Raw genomic sequence first — 15,886 nt, forward strand, 5'->3', positions numbered from 1 at the left:
TATAATTACTGATGCTTGCATTTTATTCCTAAATGTACGCAATTTGGTGAATTTAAAAAACTGAGCTGCCATGGCAAAATTCCAAGCATTTTCTGGATTATTGATCATGTTTCCAGATCAATAATCCAGAGCTCTCCGTACTAGTCCAGTAACTTAAGCACTGTGCTTCTATATCCCATTTCCTGCAATGGTAAATACATTTCACAATGTACTTCATTGACTGTAAAGTGCTCTGGGACTTCTTGACGAAGTGAACAATGCCATATTAATGCCAGCTATTCTTACTTTTAAATCTCTATTTCGCTTGCTGTTGGAATCAAGTAAAACTTGCCTGAGCTTCAATTTAATGGCTTTGTTTACTTACTAAAACAAATGGTACAGAGCATATCTAAATACTGACCTCAGAAACGATTGTCTTATTGCATTCCAAGTTTCCCTTTTTTATATCTATCCATGTTTACTTTGACAATAACTATTAAATCTGCTTCCACCAGCTTTTCAGGCTGTACATTCTAGATCATAACAACTAGCAATGGGGAAAAAAAAAACTCATCTCCCCTCTGCGGGTAAAGATCCAAAGCAACCCCCTGAACTTATAATTACAATCAATCTGAAGAAGAAAAGGCCATGCCAAATGCTTTCTGCAGAAAGTGCTTCCCTGTCATTCTCATTAGCATATGTCTGAGACTGCTGCTATATCGTAACGTGCCAAACTGAGGCTGGTACAGATACCTCCTTCAAGCTGTATGAAACTTGGCAATGTGCTTTATTGGCACCTACTGAGCTAAGCAGATTCTATTTTACTCTGGGTGAGACTAATAAGGAAATTATGAAGGGGCATAACATGGTAGGCAGGAGTAACTTTCACCTGATGAGTGGCTAACATTTTGGAGTAGTTGAGGTAGATAACATATATGTATTTTAAGGTGAGAATAATGTTGATATGGGGGGAATGATCTTGTAGAGCCTGAACACTGACACGGAAGCAGACCATTCACTGTGACTAGTCATGCTGTAGGTCTGATGTACACATGTGGGACGTTCACAAATACATGACTTTTCTGGTGCACAGAACTCTCAAAGGTTGACAGCATCTAGTATTTCCCATTTGCAATGTGGCATCCTAAACTCAGCTGTCTATTTTGGCCATTCTACTGATTATTTGAATTATAAATGCTGGTGCAATAATAGCTCGATTACAAACATCCTGGGATCCAATGACACAAGTTGCTGTTGCAATTTTTATGCTTTTAATACAGGTAACACAAGCTTCCTCTGCACAAGTAAAGCTTTACCAATTATGTAAAGATAGTGAAAACTTTGCTTGGTTAATTTAAACCTTTTGGAACTTTAGAAAAGTGGCAGCGTTAAATAAACATCTAATACACGACTGAAACAAACAACCTTTAGGACTGACTTCAGGTGGTCTTTTATGGAGGCGGATCCCAACATGCGCAAGCCTTAGCTATTGTTCTTTTGGGATAGGTGGTCCTTTAAGAATAGTATCACTGTACCTACAATAGGACAGTGAACCTATAATTGGTATATTCTTTGACTAAGAACGTCATCAAGTTGATGTACTACTCAGAACTGATGGTGCAAATTATAGCCCAGTATGATTTATAGATTTCACCACATCAAGCCTTTATTTAGGCTGCACGTAACAATTATGAACAGCATGTCCCTTATACCAAGATGTGACTTTTCTTTTGTCATATACTGTAACTGCTCACTTTGGAATCTGCTGTGAATGTCTGATAAATTTCAGGGTTCTTGGCAGTTCAAAGAATTTGCCTCATGTAACAGCCACTCTAATCCTGTCAAATGGCTAAACCTCCATATTTAACTGTGTTCTAAGTTAACGAGACACAGGTGCACTGATTACTTCAATCTAAAATCCTAACCGAGAGAAAAAAATGCATTTATATAGTTCTTACATATTGCAAAATCTACTTCACAGCAGCATCATTAAACAACATCCCCAATCAAGCCACACTTGGAGATAGCACAGGTAACCAAAAGCATGACCAGATGGGCAGGTTTAGGGTGTAAATACCTCAATAAGTAGTTAATGAAGAATGTATTCTTGTGTGTTAATCTTTCTTGATTTCTTTTAGGCTTCATCTTTCAGACTATGCTAAAGTGTTGTCAGTAAAATACATGTAAACATAGAGCCATCAGCTTGTCTGAAAAAACAATGGTTCACCGATATTAAAGAATGAAACGCAGAGTGCTTCTCCATTCTCCACCCGTACGCAATCCTAGTCTCCCACTGGTGTGTTTTACTTAACTAACCACTAATATGATCCAATCATGTGAACTGCAGAGTTTCAAGAAAGAGCCACAAGAATTAATCCAGAGTGACCATGGGGAGAAAAGCATTCCTGTTCTTCCAGTCTGAGACCATTTAAAAAAAATAAGCCATCAAGATTAAATTTGTAATGGTGGTGGTATAACTGACTAAATAATTAAATTTATATTCTATGCTCTTTCATCAGTGGTGAAAGCAAAAATATAATAATACACAAATGTAAAACAATAACTCTCACAAGCAGGAGTTAAAGCGTACAAAATCATAATTTTGCCTCATAATATTGATGACTGGATACATCTGTCTGCTGTCAAACCTTGCAATGGAGACATTGACCCATTGCTCACAATATAATCTCATTCAATTACCTTAAACCAACATATACCAGCATCACAAACATTAATTTTAAAATAACATGAAAACCAATGCGCAACTATTGGTTGCATTCATTTAGCACCTTTTATACTAAAGGGCATCCTGAGGAAACTTCACAGGGGTACCAAATAAATATGACACATTAAGTGATATTAAAACAGGCAAGAAAGGCACAGGAAATGAAGTAACATTTAAAGGGGAAAGAGTTATAGTCAGAGGAAGGAATTCCACAACTAAGGCCTTGGCAGCTCAAAGCAAAGCTGCCATAGATGGAGTGACAAAAATGGGTAACATGAAATATGAATAAATCAATACAGCAGACAAAATAAATTCCAGGATACAGCTGACATAGACAACATGGATACAAATTACAAGACAAAGCCATGGTAGCTGTAAAGAAATTTACCTTATGCCACACATAATGTGAAGGACAGTAAATGATCATCACACTCCATTAGATCATTCTCAAAAATCGATAAAATACTATCTCTGGTGTCCTTCAACTGTTTCCAACATAGCTATCTATCCAACACACTCCTGAATTTACCAACACAATCCACCTCTACACATTAAGCTTTGTGGCAAGCAGTAAAACTCTGAAAATAATGGAACTACCCAGTAGGTCAAGCACCACTCCCATAAAGAGATATACAGGGATAACGTTTTGTCATTGACCTGACATATTAACCTCTTCTTCTCTCTCCACAGGTACGACCTGACCTGCTGAATATTTTCGGTAATCGCTGCTTATATTTAAGATTTTGGGCTCTACTGTATTCTCCTGTAACTCAAACTCAGTCTGTCGCACTATTATTGAGTTTCAATTCATGCAAATTTATTGCAAAGTTTACAACATTAACGTGATGCCAGGTATCAGTTTACTTATAATCTTCTTAGATTCTGAAAGATTTGATCTCTTCAAACCTTCTCTGAAAATAAAATAGCCCCAATTTCCATAGCCTTCTTTGGTGCATGGTAGCCAAATCCCATTGGTAGACCTAAGGCTTATTTAAACTGCAATTATCAGGTGGACTCAAAATTAAAAAAAAAACAAGTTTTCGCCAGATGCTTGGAATCCTTGATCGGAACTGGATACCAGGCTACCCAGGAGAGAACTCAGCACATACATCCATGTGCAAGGATCCAATCCCAGCAATTAGATTATAAACATTTAAACTGCGTGAATGCCAGCATCCAGATTCAATAAACATTTAAATTAATTGCAGATTCAAATCAAAGTTGCCCACAGGAACTAAGGAAACATGAGTATTTTTTTCAGTAATTTTAAACACCACGCTGTGTCAGTCTGAAACACAGACTAAAAATATAAGTTTACACAGGATGTTCCTTCATAATGATCTTGATCATAAACTCTGCCAGTTTCTCCTTTCTTCATTATAACAATAGGAGGAGTAGGAATAACCCAAAGGAGGCATCAGGCGCACCAATAAGATGAGTGGTCCTTTAATGATAACTTATTATATTTAACAGCTTAGTCAAGCTATCTTTAAGAACACTGCCCCTTTTCAATCTTCTTCAGCATAGTGCTTGACACAGAAATACATTGCAACAAACATATGTGCAATGATGTTTTGGTTCCAGATCCATCAGAATTATGGCGTAAACGTTTCGATTGGTGCCGTAGAGCAATAGAGCATGGATCCCTTGCCCACCAAGTCTGCACAACCATCAACCATTTATAATAATCCTACATCATTGCTATTTGTTTTAACTCACCCCATATTTTCATCAACTCTTCGTGCCTCAAGACTCAACCACTCATCTATTTATAGTGGTCAATTAATTTACCACGTGAGAGGAAACAGGAGCACCAGAAGGATACCCACGTGGTCTCAGAAAGGACGTGCAAAGTCCACATAAAAAGCAACAAAGGTTAGAATTAAACCTGGATCTCTGGCACTGTGAGTAAAGGGCCTGTCCCACTTACGTGTCCTTGGCACGCAAATTTACGTGAACTCGTCGTCGCGTTGAGGCGCACGGGCATCGTGAGGCCGCGCGGGGCTGGTCCCACTGAGAAGCGCGGAGGGTTATGTAGTTGTGCGCGACATCGCACGGGGCTCCGAAATTTTTGTAGCGAGCGAAATCTTTGCGCACCAACGGCCTGTCGCGTAACTGATGGCCAAAGTGGGTCAGGCCCATGACCCTGGCGCGACGCAACGTCTCACCTCCAACAGCAGCAAAAGCAGGCAAACGATTGCCGAACTCGGCCTGCGGCTCACGGCCGTTGCGGTCCGGATCCGCCCCCACGCCTACTCCCAGATCGGGGCCAAGAAATTTGAAGATAGACACAAAATTCTGGAGTATCTCAGCGGGACCGGCAGCATCTCTGGAGAGAAGGATGGGTGACGTTTCGGGTCAAGACCCTTCTTTCAGACTGATGAAGAGTCTCGACACGTAACGTCACCCATTCCTTCTCTCCAGATATGCTGCTGGTTCCGCTGAGTTACTCCTGCATTTTGGGTCCATCTTCAAATGACGTCACGTGCTCCAGACGGCTGTGCGGGCACATGAGGTCGTGCGGGACCATCGCGACTCAACACGACCGCGAGGTCGCGTAATTAGCGTGCCAAGGACACGCAAGTGGGACAGGGGCTTAAGTGATTCCACCAGCTGTGTCTCTCTGCCACCCTAACTGGATCTTCCCAGATCCAGGACCGATGTAGAAAGCTACGTTTTACATGGTCATCCTGGTGTGGTTCAATCAGCACTCCAGATTAGCAATATTTTCTTGAACCCAAGCTCTCTCGTTTTAAACGTTATGTCTATCCAACTTGATGATGTGATTTTCTTGCCTAATGGAGCATGTGGTTTCTCATGTAATTTTTCAAGCAATTATGAAATTATCCAATTTTTCAATCTTCTATCTATACATAACTAAAACTCTGATATTGTGCTATTCCGGTTTGCAGGGTTTTTCTATTTGCGCAAAGACAGTACGCAATAGCGCTACGATATACTCTTGTGCTGCGAGTGCAACAAGTTTCGTTCCGATCGGTGGTATATTGTAAAAGTTAGCGCGGTTTAAAAATCTTAAAAACCTAGGGTGTGCAGATTGGTCTCTTCGCCTGTCACTCTCCGGGACGGTCCACCCCTTCCTGCGCCATCGCGTCTTTACTGGAGCTAAGGGACGCTGTAGGTAGCCAGCGGAGGTCTCCAACCGGACACAATTTTCGGAGGGACCGGGTGCGGCACAGCACGGCGCGGAGTCGGAGATGTCACCGATGTCGCCAAATGGAAAGCGGAGACTCTGATCCCGGCAGAGGAGAACAACCAGCGACCAGTGCCCGCTGTGAATCCCCATTGCACCACCAGCTCCAGCCCCTTTCCCTCTGGTCCCTCTCGCTGGCTCCTGCCCCCCTCCCCCATGATACCCCCCTCCCCCATGATACCCCCCTCTCCCCTACAACTCTTCCCCGGGATTTTCTCTGAGCTCTCTCCCCCCTCCCCCCCACACACCTCTCCCCCACAACCCCCCCCCCCCCCACCCACGTCCACACCTCTCCTGCCCCCACAAACCCCCCACCACACACCCACCTCCCCCCACAACTGCCCCCACAATCCCTCCCGCCCCCATACCCCTCCCCAACAATCCCCCCCCCCCACACACACTCCCCTCCCCCCACACTCCCCTCCCCCCTGCCACACACCCCCCTTCCCTCCCCCCCCCACACATGAAGATGAGGGGAAGGAGTGCTGGGCGATGAGGGGAAATGAGCCGCATCTGCGCAGTTAGGGGCTATGGGTGAGTGGTGGAATATTGCGTTGGGGGAACGGGTTGCGTTGGGGGAATGGGTGAGTGGTGGAATATTGCGTTGGGGGACTAGGCTTCCCATGTGACTGGGACCCAACGGGTCTTACTTTAGTAAACCATATTTACTTTGACATCCCTATCTGCGACACGTTCTCAAAATAATCTATTGAACTATTTCGATCTGACACTGGATTTGTAGAATAGTAGGCCCTGTCAAATAGCTTCTCAAATACTTTGCTACTTGGTTTTGGAAACCAACTTTAGAAACTTTGTTATTGATTTTGGGTTTCTAACGCCAGAGTCAGTCAAACAAAATGGAACAGGGCTTTCAGTACAAATCGTCTATGCAAACCAAGATGCCCCATCTAAGCTAGTCCCATTGTCCGGGGTTGGTCCATATCATTCTATCCTTTCCTATCCTTGTGTCTGTCTAAATGCCTTTTAAATATTGTTATTGTACCTCAACTACTTCCGCTGGCAGCACTTTCCACATACCCACACACTGTGTGAAAAGGTTGCCCCCCTGGTTCCTCTTTGTCCTCTCACCTGAAACCTATGCCATCTAGTTCCTGATTCACATACCCTGGGAAAAATACAGTACATTCCCCTCACAATTTTATGCATTTCATTATGATCATCCCACAGCCTCCTAGCCTGTCCAATCTCTCCATATAGCTCAGGCCCCCTTGAGTTCTGACAATACCCTCATACATCTTCTCTGTACCCTAAACTGATCATAATGCTCCAATTATGATCTCTTCGAGATATTGTACAACTGTAACGTAACATCTCATTTTCTAAACTCAGTTCCCTGACTGATGAAGGCCAACAAGCCAAAAGACTTCTTCACCACCCTATCTACCAGTGATGACACTTTCAAGGAACTATGCACCTGTACCCTCAGATCCCTCTGCTCTACAACCCTCCCCAGACCCCCACCTTTCACTGTGAGGTCCTGGTCTTGTTTGACTTCATAACATGCAACCCCTCACACTTATATGAATTAAACTCCATGAGCCATTCCTCAGCACACTTGCCCAGCTGATCATATAATTCCTGATGGCCATCCTCACCATCTACCACACCACCTACTTTTATGTCATATACAAACTTACGAATTGATCCTTGTACATTCTCATCCAAATCATCAGTGCTGCTAGTTTTGAGGCCCATTTTTCAATAAATACATGACTTTTTACATTTTCTAGTTCATTGGTATCATTCTCACTTAAGGAATCTCTAATATTAGATCGAGCGCTCAGCAGATTATAACATTGGGATCTGATTATTCACTTGGGTTTCAAATGTCATTTTCTTCTTCTGTGTTCCTTTTGAATTGAGGGTGATTTGCCCAGTTATGTGTGGTCTGACGTAGCCAATGCAGCTAACGCCGATTCTGAAAATTCCTATTCAAGTAGCAACTCGTAATTATATACAACCCAATTTCATTGCCTCATCCCATATCAAATCAACATTTGTAGCTTCTGTCAAGATTTCCGAGTCACTGATAACCTGAGGCATTTAAAGGCCATCCTTGCATGCCCAGAACTCCATGAACAAAGGAAAACAGTTTCTGATTTATTCAATTTCCAAACAATTTCAGACTCTGCATCCTTATTCCATCATACTTCTGATGTAATGCAAAAAGCTTCCCAGGATTGTCCTAAACGTAATGATTTCTTACAAAATCTCCAATATAAACCTCTTGAGCATGATTACTCTTAGTTAGCCATATACCACATTAACTGACTGTTGGGGTGCATGGAAATTCATTCTAAATTGATGGCATTGTGTACATTATCCAGTAGCATCGATGAGATGCAATCTGCCACCAAAACATGAAGCCAGTAGAATAAGTTTCAAAAGCAATGCATTGATGCTGCAATAGCACATTTAGCACTGCTGACAAATTTCTGTGCATGCCTGTTTTAATCTATTTTAGTTTAGAAATATAGAAAGAGGTCCTTCGGTCCAAGTTGATCATTGCCTACCCATTCACTCTAGTTCTATATTATCCCAATTTTGTATCCACTTTCTGCATACAAGGAGTAATTTACAGAAGCCAATTAACCTACAAACCCACACATCTTTGAGATGTGGGAGGAAACTGGAGCACCCACACAGTCAAACTCCATACAGACAGCACGCAATTCAGGATCAAACTCAGGTCTCCAGCGCTGTGAGACAGCAGTTCCCACCTTACAGCACCAGAAACCCAGGTTCAACCCTGACCATAGGCGCTGTCTGCACGGAGTTTGTCTATTCTCCCTGTGACTGCGTGGGTGTTCTCTGGATACTCCGGTTTCCTCCCACACTCCAAAGACATACAGATTTGTAGGTTAATGCCTTCTGGAAATTGTGAATTGTCCCTCGTGTGTAGGGTAGTGCTAGTGTACGTGGTGATCAGTGGTTGGCATTGGCTCAGTGGTACGAAGGGCCTGTTTCCGCGCTCTATCTCTAAAGTCTAACATAAAGCTGCACCACTCTGCCGCCCATTTTATTTTCCTCCTTCAAGATAACCTTGAGTGTTTCACTTTCTATGGGAATTGACCACAATGACACTAAATTCTCTGGATTTACAACAACAAAAATATTATGCTCAGATAATACTAATGTTTCAAATGATATCACTCAAGATATCTGTTAGTTTCTCCCTGGTTTCACTAGTATCCTTTCATTCCATGACTTGTGTATTTTAACATTTTGCATGCTAAAAGATAGAGATTGTCCACTCTGGCAGGGGTCTTTCATTTCAGTCCATGAAAGATGTTCTACAGTGATATCTGACCTGCTGAAATAGTTGCACTTAGGGAGATTGATAGACAACAGACAAAGAACCTAAAAAATATTCTGATAGGGCGAGATGAAATAAAGTGGGAGGGGTCTCCAGTGGAGAATAAAATCCGGCATAGATCTGTGGGACCAAATGGCCCGTTTCTCTGCTGTACTAACTACATAATTATATATAAATAATTGTGGTCTATAAAAAGAAACTTTTAATTTGAATTCAGTCTAATGTGCATTCCTATTGCAAAATACATGTTAGGTCATTGAAACAACAGTAGCCAAAAGCCAGATGTGACCTGGCAACCCAGGTGTTCAGGAAAAATGCTGTTAACAGTAAGGATTGATGATCTAATCAAAATGTCACACTCAGATCCTCAGCAGGGTGGTTTTGAGTGGGGTGAGGAGGATAATATTCAACGGCTTTACTCATGCTTAGTATTATGGTAAATCAATGCTGACATTTTCAATTGTGAAAAGATTTTCTTTTCCCTAAATAATGTAGGAAACAACTCTCTCAGCTTTCCGGAGAAAGTCCTTCAATCAGCAGAACAGTACGTGAGCCAAACTCTTCAAAGACCAGATTTAAGGGCAACAAAAGAAAAAAATTAGGATTATTAATGTTAACAGTAACAGAATAAAGTTAAAACAGGGACGGGATCTCCTCACCTTAAAACTGGAATGAAATGTTTGTAAAGAGTTTTGCTTTTCTATTTTCACATCATGCAAAAAAAATCTCCAATGTAGATACTGGAGATACACACACACACACAGATCTGTATGGAAGCATACACATTATATTTACATCCATATAAACACATGCAAGTTTACTTGGGTTTCCAATGGATGAATCATCAGCAGATATTCAATGGAATATTGTGAAACTCAAAAACATTTTAGATCAGTGATACTGAGCATTCTTGCATTTATTTAGCTTTTATTTTTGAATAGAAATAAAAACCACCCAGGATCAATTCCACATTAAAGTCAGGTCTATACTGTGTAAAAAAAAAAGAGGCATTCTATGACAAAAAACCTATAGCGCAGAAACAGGATATTTGGCCAAACCAGTCCATGCCAGTGTTAACACTCCTCAAACCTCCCTTCAACCCTTCTTCACCTCAGAAAGTGAAGCTTTCTACTTTTTACTCCCGGTCTTATTCACCACAATTACTTTTATTAAATCTCGTTAAACATTCCTGCCTCTTCTTAAGTCAGGATTATTTTTTTGCCCCCCCAGAGTTCCCAAATGTATTTATTAGTGACCATCTTATATTTATGACCCCTAAATGAATCGCTTGTAACTGAAAATTTCTTCGGTCATCTATGCTTACAAAACTGTTATTTTAAAGACTTATAATGGAGTCATAGAGTTATACAGCGTGCAAAGAGGGCTAACTTGCCCACAACAGTGAACATGTCCTACAGTGCCCTCCATAATGTTTGGGACAAAGACCCATCATTTATTTATTTGGATCTGTACTCCACAATTTGAGATTTGTAATAGCAATTATCACATGTGGTTAAAGTGCACATTGTCAGATTTTAATAAAGGCCAATAGATAATAGACAATAGGTGCAGGAGTAGCCCATTCAGCCCTTCGAGCCAACACCGTCATTCACTGTGATCATGGCTGATCATCCACAATCAGTATCCCGTTCCTGCCTTCTCCCCATTTCCCTTGACTCCGCTATCTTTATGAGCTCTATCGAACTCTCTCTTGAAAGCATCCAGAGAATTGGCCTCCACTGCCTTCTGAGGCAGAGAATTCCACAGATTCACAACCCTCTGTGTGAAAAAGTTTTTCCTCACCTCCATTCTAAATGGCTTACTCCTTATTCTTAAACTGTGGCCCCTAGTTCTGGACTCCCCCAACATCGGGAACATGTTTTTTGCCTCTAGCATGTCCAAACCCTTAATAATCTTATATGTTTTAATAAGATCCGCTCTCATCCTTCTAAATTCCAGAGTATACAAGCCCAGCCACTGCATTCTATCAACAAATGACATTCCCGCCATCCCGGGATTTAACCTCGTGAACCTACGCTGCACTCCCTCAATAGCAAGAATGTCCTTCCTCAAATTTGGACACCAAAACTGCACACAATATTCCAGGTGTGGTCTCACTAGGGCCCTGTACAACTGCAGAAGGACCTCTTTGCTCCTATACTCGACTCCTCTTGAACAAGGACCCCAGGATCTCGTTGTACTTCCCCTTTTCCCAATTTGAGACCATTCAGAAAATAATCTGCCTTCCTGTTTTTGCCACCAAAGTGGATAACCTCACATGTATACACATTAAACTGCATCTGCCATGCCATGCCATGCCATGCATCTGCCCATTCACCCAACCTGTCCAAGTCACTCTGCATACTCACAGCCTCCTCCTCACAGTTCACACTGCCACCCAGCTTTGTGTCATCTGCAAATTTGCTAATGTTACTTTTAATCCCTTCATCTAAATCATTGATGTATATTGTAAAAAGCTGCGGTCGCAGCACCAAGCCATGAGGTACCCCCCTAGTCACTGTTTCCCATTTTTAAAGGGACCCGTTAATCCCTACTCTTTGCTTCGTCTGCCAACCAATTTTCTATCCATGTCCCACCCCAATACCGTGTGCTCTAATCTCCTATGTGGGCCCTTACCAAATGCTTTCTGAAAGTCCAAGTACACTACATCCACTGGCTCTCCCTTGTCCGTTTTCCTAGTTACATCCTCAAAAAATTCCAGAAGATTAGTCAAGCATGATTTCCCCTTCGTAAATCCATGCTGACTCGGACCGATCCTGTTACTACTATCCAAATGTGCCGCTATTTCATCTTTTATAATTGACTCCAGCATCTTCTCCACCACCGCTGTCAGGCTAACTGGTCTATAATTCCCTGCTTTCTCCCTCCCGCCTTTCTTAAAAAGTGGGATAACATTAGCTACCCTCCAATCAACAGGAACTGATCCTGAATCTATAGAACATTGGAAAATGCGTCCACGATTTCTAGAGCCACATGCTTAAGTACCCTGGGATGCAGACCATCAGGCCCTGGGGATTTATCAGCCTTCACTCCCATCAGTCTACCAAACACCATTTCCTGCCTAATGCGAATTTCCTTCAGTTCCTAGGTCACCATAGATCCTCTGGCCACTAGTACACCAGGGAGATTGTTTGTGTCTTCCTTCATGAAGGAAGTGAAATGTACTTGATACATTTTGGTTTCGCCATGTAGAAATTACAGCAGTGTTTATACATAGTCCCCTCATTTCAGGGCACCATAATGTTTGGGACACAGCAATGTCATGTAAATGACAGTAGTCATGTTTAGTATTTTGTTGGATATCCCTTGCATGCAATAACTGCAGGAAGTCTGCGATTCATGAACAACACCAGTGTGTTGCTGGGTGTCTTCTCTGGTGATGCTCTGCCAGGCCTGTATTGCAGCCATCTTTAGCTTATGCTTGTTTTGGGGGCTAGTCCCCTTCAGTTTTCTCTTCAGCATATACAAGGCAAGCTCCGTTGGGTTTCAGATAGGGTGATTGACGTGGCCACACAGGAATTGACCAATTTTTAGCTTTGAAAAACTCCTTTGTTGCTTTAGCAGTATGTTAGTGATCATTGTCTTGCTGCCGGCCAATGAGTTTTGAGGCATTTATTTGAACTTGAGCAGATAGGATGTGTCTATACACTTCAGAATTAATTATGCTACTACCATCAGCAGTGGTATCATCAATGAAGATAAGTGAGCCAGTACCTTCAGCAGCCATATAGGCCCAGGCCATAACACCCCCACCACCGTGTTTCACAGATGAGGTGGTATGCTTTGGATCTCGGGCAGTTCCTTCTCTCTTACCATCACTCTGATATGTAATCTTCGTCTCATCTGTCCACAAGACCTTTTTCCAGAACTGTGGTTGCTCTTTTAAGTACTTCTTGGCAAACTGTAACCTGCCCATTCTATTTTTGCGGCTAACCAGTGGTTTGCATCTTGCAGTGTAGCCTTTGTATTTATGATCATGAAATCGTCTGTGGACAGTGGTCATTGACAAATCCACACCCGACTCCTGAAGAGTGTTTCTGATCTGTCGAACAGGTAGTCCGTGGGCCAGAGGGGCCTACCGTGCACCCCTCGTGATCCTACTTCTTGGGGGTAATTTTGTTCATTGGTATCTCTTCTGTAGGAAAAATTATGTTCCCAAGAAAAAAATTCATTTGGACTATGTTTTTTTAACCCTTATTTCAAACTATGCCAAAATTGTGTTTTTTCACACTTTGCCCTCTTTCTTGGTACTTGCAATTAAGTCTGTTTCTTAGTAAAGACTAGACTAATTGGGACCCGTTGGGTCCCATGTTCACACGGGAGGGCTGGTCCCCCAACGCAATATTCCACCTCTCCACCAATTCCAATAGTGGGGGCTTTGTGGAGCACTAGTATGGGTGTTGTTGGCTGAAGGGACTGGTTTCCATTGGGCTAGTATGGACATTGCGGGCCGGATGGATTCTTGGGTTGGCACCTCAGTCACTCAAGCCTGGTGTGCTGGCAGCTCACTCACTCATGGCTGGTGGGTTTCCATTTCCAGCAGAGTGCAGGCCACCAAATTCAAATGAAGTTTGATACCATTTGAAGCAGAGTGCAAGGCCACCAAATTCAAATGCAGTTTCCTACCATTTCAAGCAGGGAGCAAGGCCACCAAATTCAATTTCCTACCATTTCAAGCAGGGTACAAGGCCACCAAATTCAAAAGCAGTTTCCTATCATTTCAAGCAGGGTACAAGGCCACCAAATTCAAAAGCAGTTTTCTATCATTTCAAGCAGGGTGTAAGGCCACCAAATTCAAAAGCAGTTTCCTACCATTTCAAGCAGGGTGCAAGGCCACCATGGTGACCTCTCCCTCCCCCATCTTAGTCTCTGCAAGAGCCATGCCCACACTTCCGGGTTTTATAGTCCCTCCCCCTCCCACCAGAAGGGGCGTGGCCTTCATGGTGGTGATTGACAGGAGAGAGAATCTCAACATTTTTTAAAACACTAATAACTCATTTATTTTTCATCGATGGGAAAAATCCTCTTGTTCTGCGCAGCAGAGGGGGACTGAGTAAGATGGCCATAAAACCACAGCCGTAAGTGGTAGAATTTTTTCTAAAATCAATATGCCCTTGGATTTATCAGTCTTTGCAGAGAAGTTGTCTGATGTACCAATGGAGTAGGGTACAGGGGCCAGAGAATACTTCATAATCTCCTGTAGATTGAGTTGACTGCCAGAACTTTGTGCTTTGACCATCAGTTGAAAAGTAATATCTCCTTGTTGCTTGTACTCTACAACCTTTCGTTCAGATGTTTTCAGCTTCACTCTTGTCTTTGTTTCTCCCATGGTTTTGAGCTTCAGATTCTTGATGGGTTCGGAGAATGCTGTCTTTTTCTCAAGTCATTCTCTGATGAACTTCTCTTTCTGTTATTTCCCTGTGATAAGTACCTTTATGAAATCCTTCTGAAGTTCAGCCGGAACACATGCATCAGAAGAGAGTACATACAACCCAGTCTTGTCATCTACGTCAAAAGGATTCAGGAAGCTCTTTACAGCATCAATGACTTTACACATGCCTCACTTTTCCTTATCTCAGTTGGTTGCTGATCTCTATGTTTGCTTCCGCGATTGGTACCAGAAGTCATGTCTGTGAGGCTGAGAGTTGCAGAGAGAAAGTGTGCCCTTTCTGTTGAAGTTCGAACCCATCTCTGATAAGCACTGTGATTCTCCAAGATGCCAGAGAGCACAACACCACTGCCACCACCTCGAGGTTTGTCATGCTTCATGATCGTCCCCTCAATCGTTTTGTCAACAGCACTTCGGTTTCCTGGTATGAATGACCTAGCGACACTGATGGCACCACTTTCGAGGAACGCCAGAGCACCGGGATGTGATTCTTCGATGTTTGCCAAGAACACAGCAAGGTAGGTCAGATAGCGGGAGTAATTGTGACCACTAAAGGTGAAGAAGAGATCGGGCATAACAGACAGTGCAAGTACCACAAGAGTTGTTCCCTTTCACAGACCTAATCAATGAGAGAGCAATCCACACAGAATTCATGTACGACAACCAAAATTGTGCAGTCTTCCCGAGAGATCCTTTTCGAACATCAGCTTTGAAGCTCTCATACGACTCCATCAATGTGTTGAGATCTGCATTGGCCTTGACTTCAGCAAGTGCCTGCTTTGTTGGCGATTGTATTAGCTCTTGAAAGATGCACTTTGATTCCTCTGGACAGCACTGCATCTTTTCCAGCCATAGACAGGAATTCATCAAGAAGGAGCCTCTGCAAGCACTCTACCATCGTCTTGTGGCAGTGCAGACTTCTGTCGTAGTTCTTTCCTGTCATAACACCTTTCCTAGAACCAGTAGACATGAGTCCCAATTCCATGAGGACATCCTGAAGTCCGGATCCTTCCATTTTTTTTCCAGGCATTTCGAAGTATGCACAAATGACATGAAATGTGCCAATCAACACAATGTGTTTCTTGTACTCTGCAGGATGACTCCACACGAGAGGATATGCCTTCATGCAGACACCCACGTCGAATGTTGTAATGACATATTCTTGGCCAACCTCATGACTTGCTTCTTCAGAAGCTCATAAACACTCTTGAACTGTACTAAATT

The 15,886-nt window shown here is 42.6% G+C and overlaps 1 protein-coding gene across 2 annotated transcripts in view; it reads right to left on the reverse strand.

The window, feature by feature from the left end:
* znf407 (zinc finger protein 407) overlaps positions 1-15,886 on the reverse strand; it is a 527,544-nt gene that overhangs the window by 256,527 nt on the left and 255,131 nt on the right. The gene's annotated exons all lie outside the window — the stretch shown is intronic.

The sequence above is a fragment of the Amblyraja radiata genome, chromosome 4 (assembly GCF_010909765.2).
Source record: "Amblyraja radiata isolate CabotCenter1 chromosome 4, sAmbRad1.1.pri, whole genome shotgun sequence".
In the NCBI taxonomy this organism is placed as follows: Eukaryota; Metazoa; Chordata; class Chondrichthyes; order Rajiformes; family Rajidae; genus Amblyraja; species Amblyraja radiata.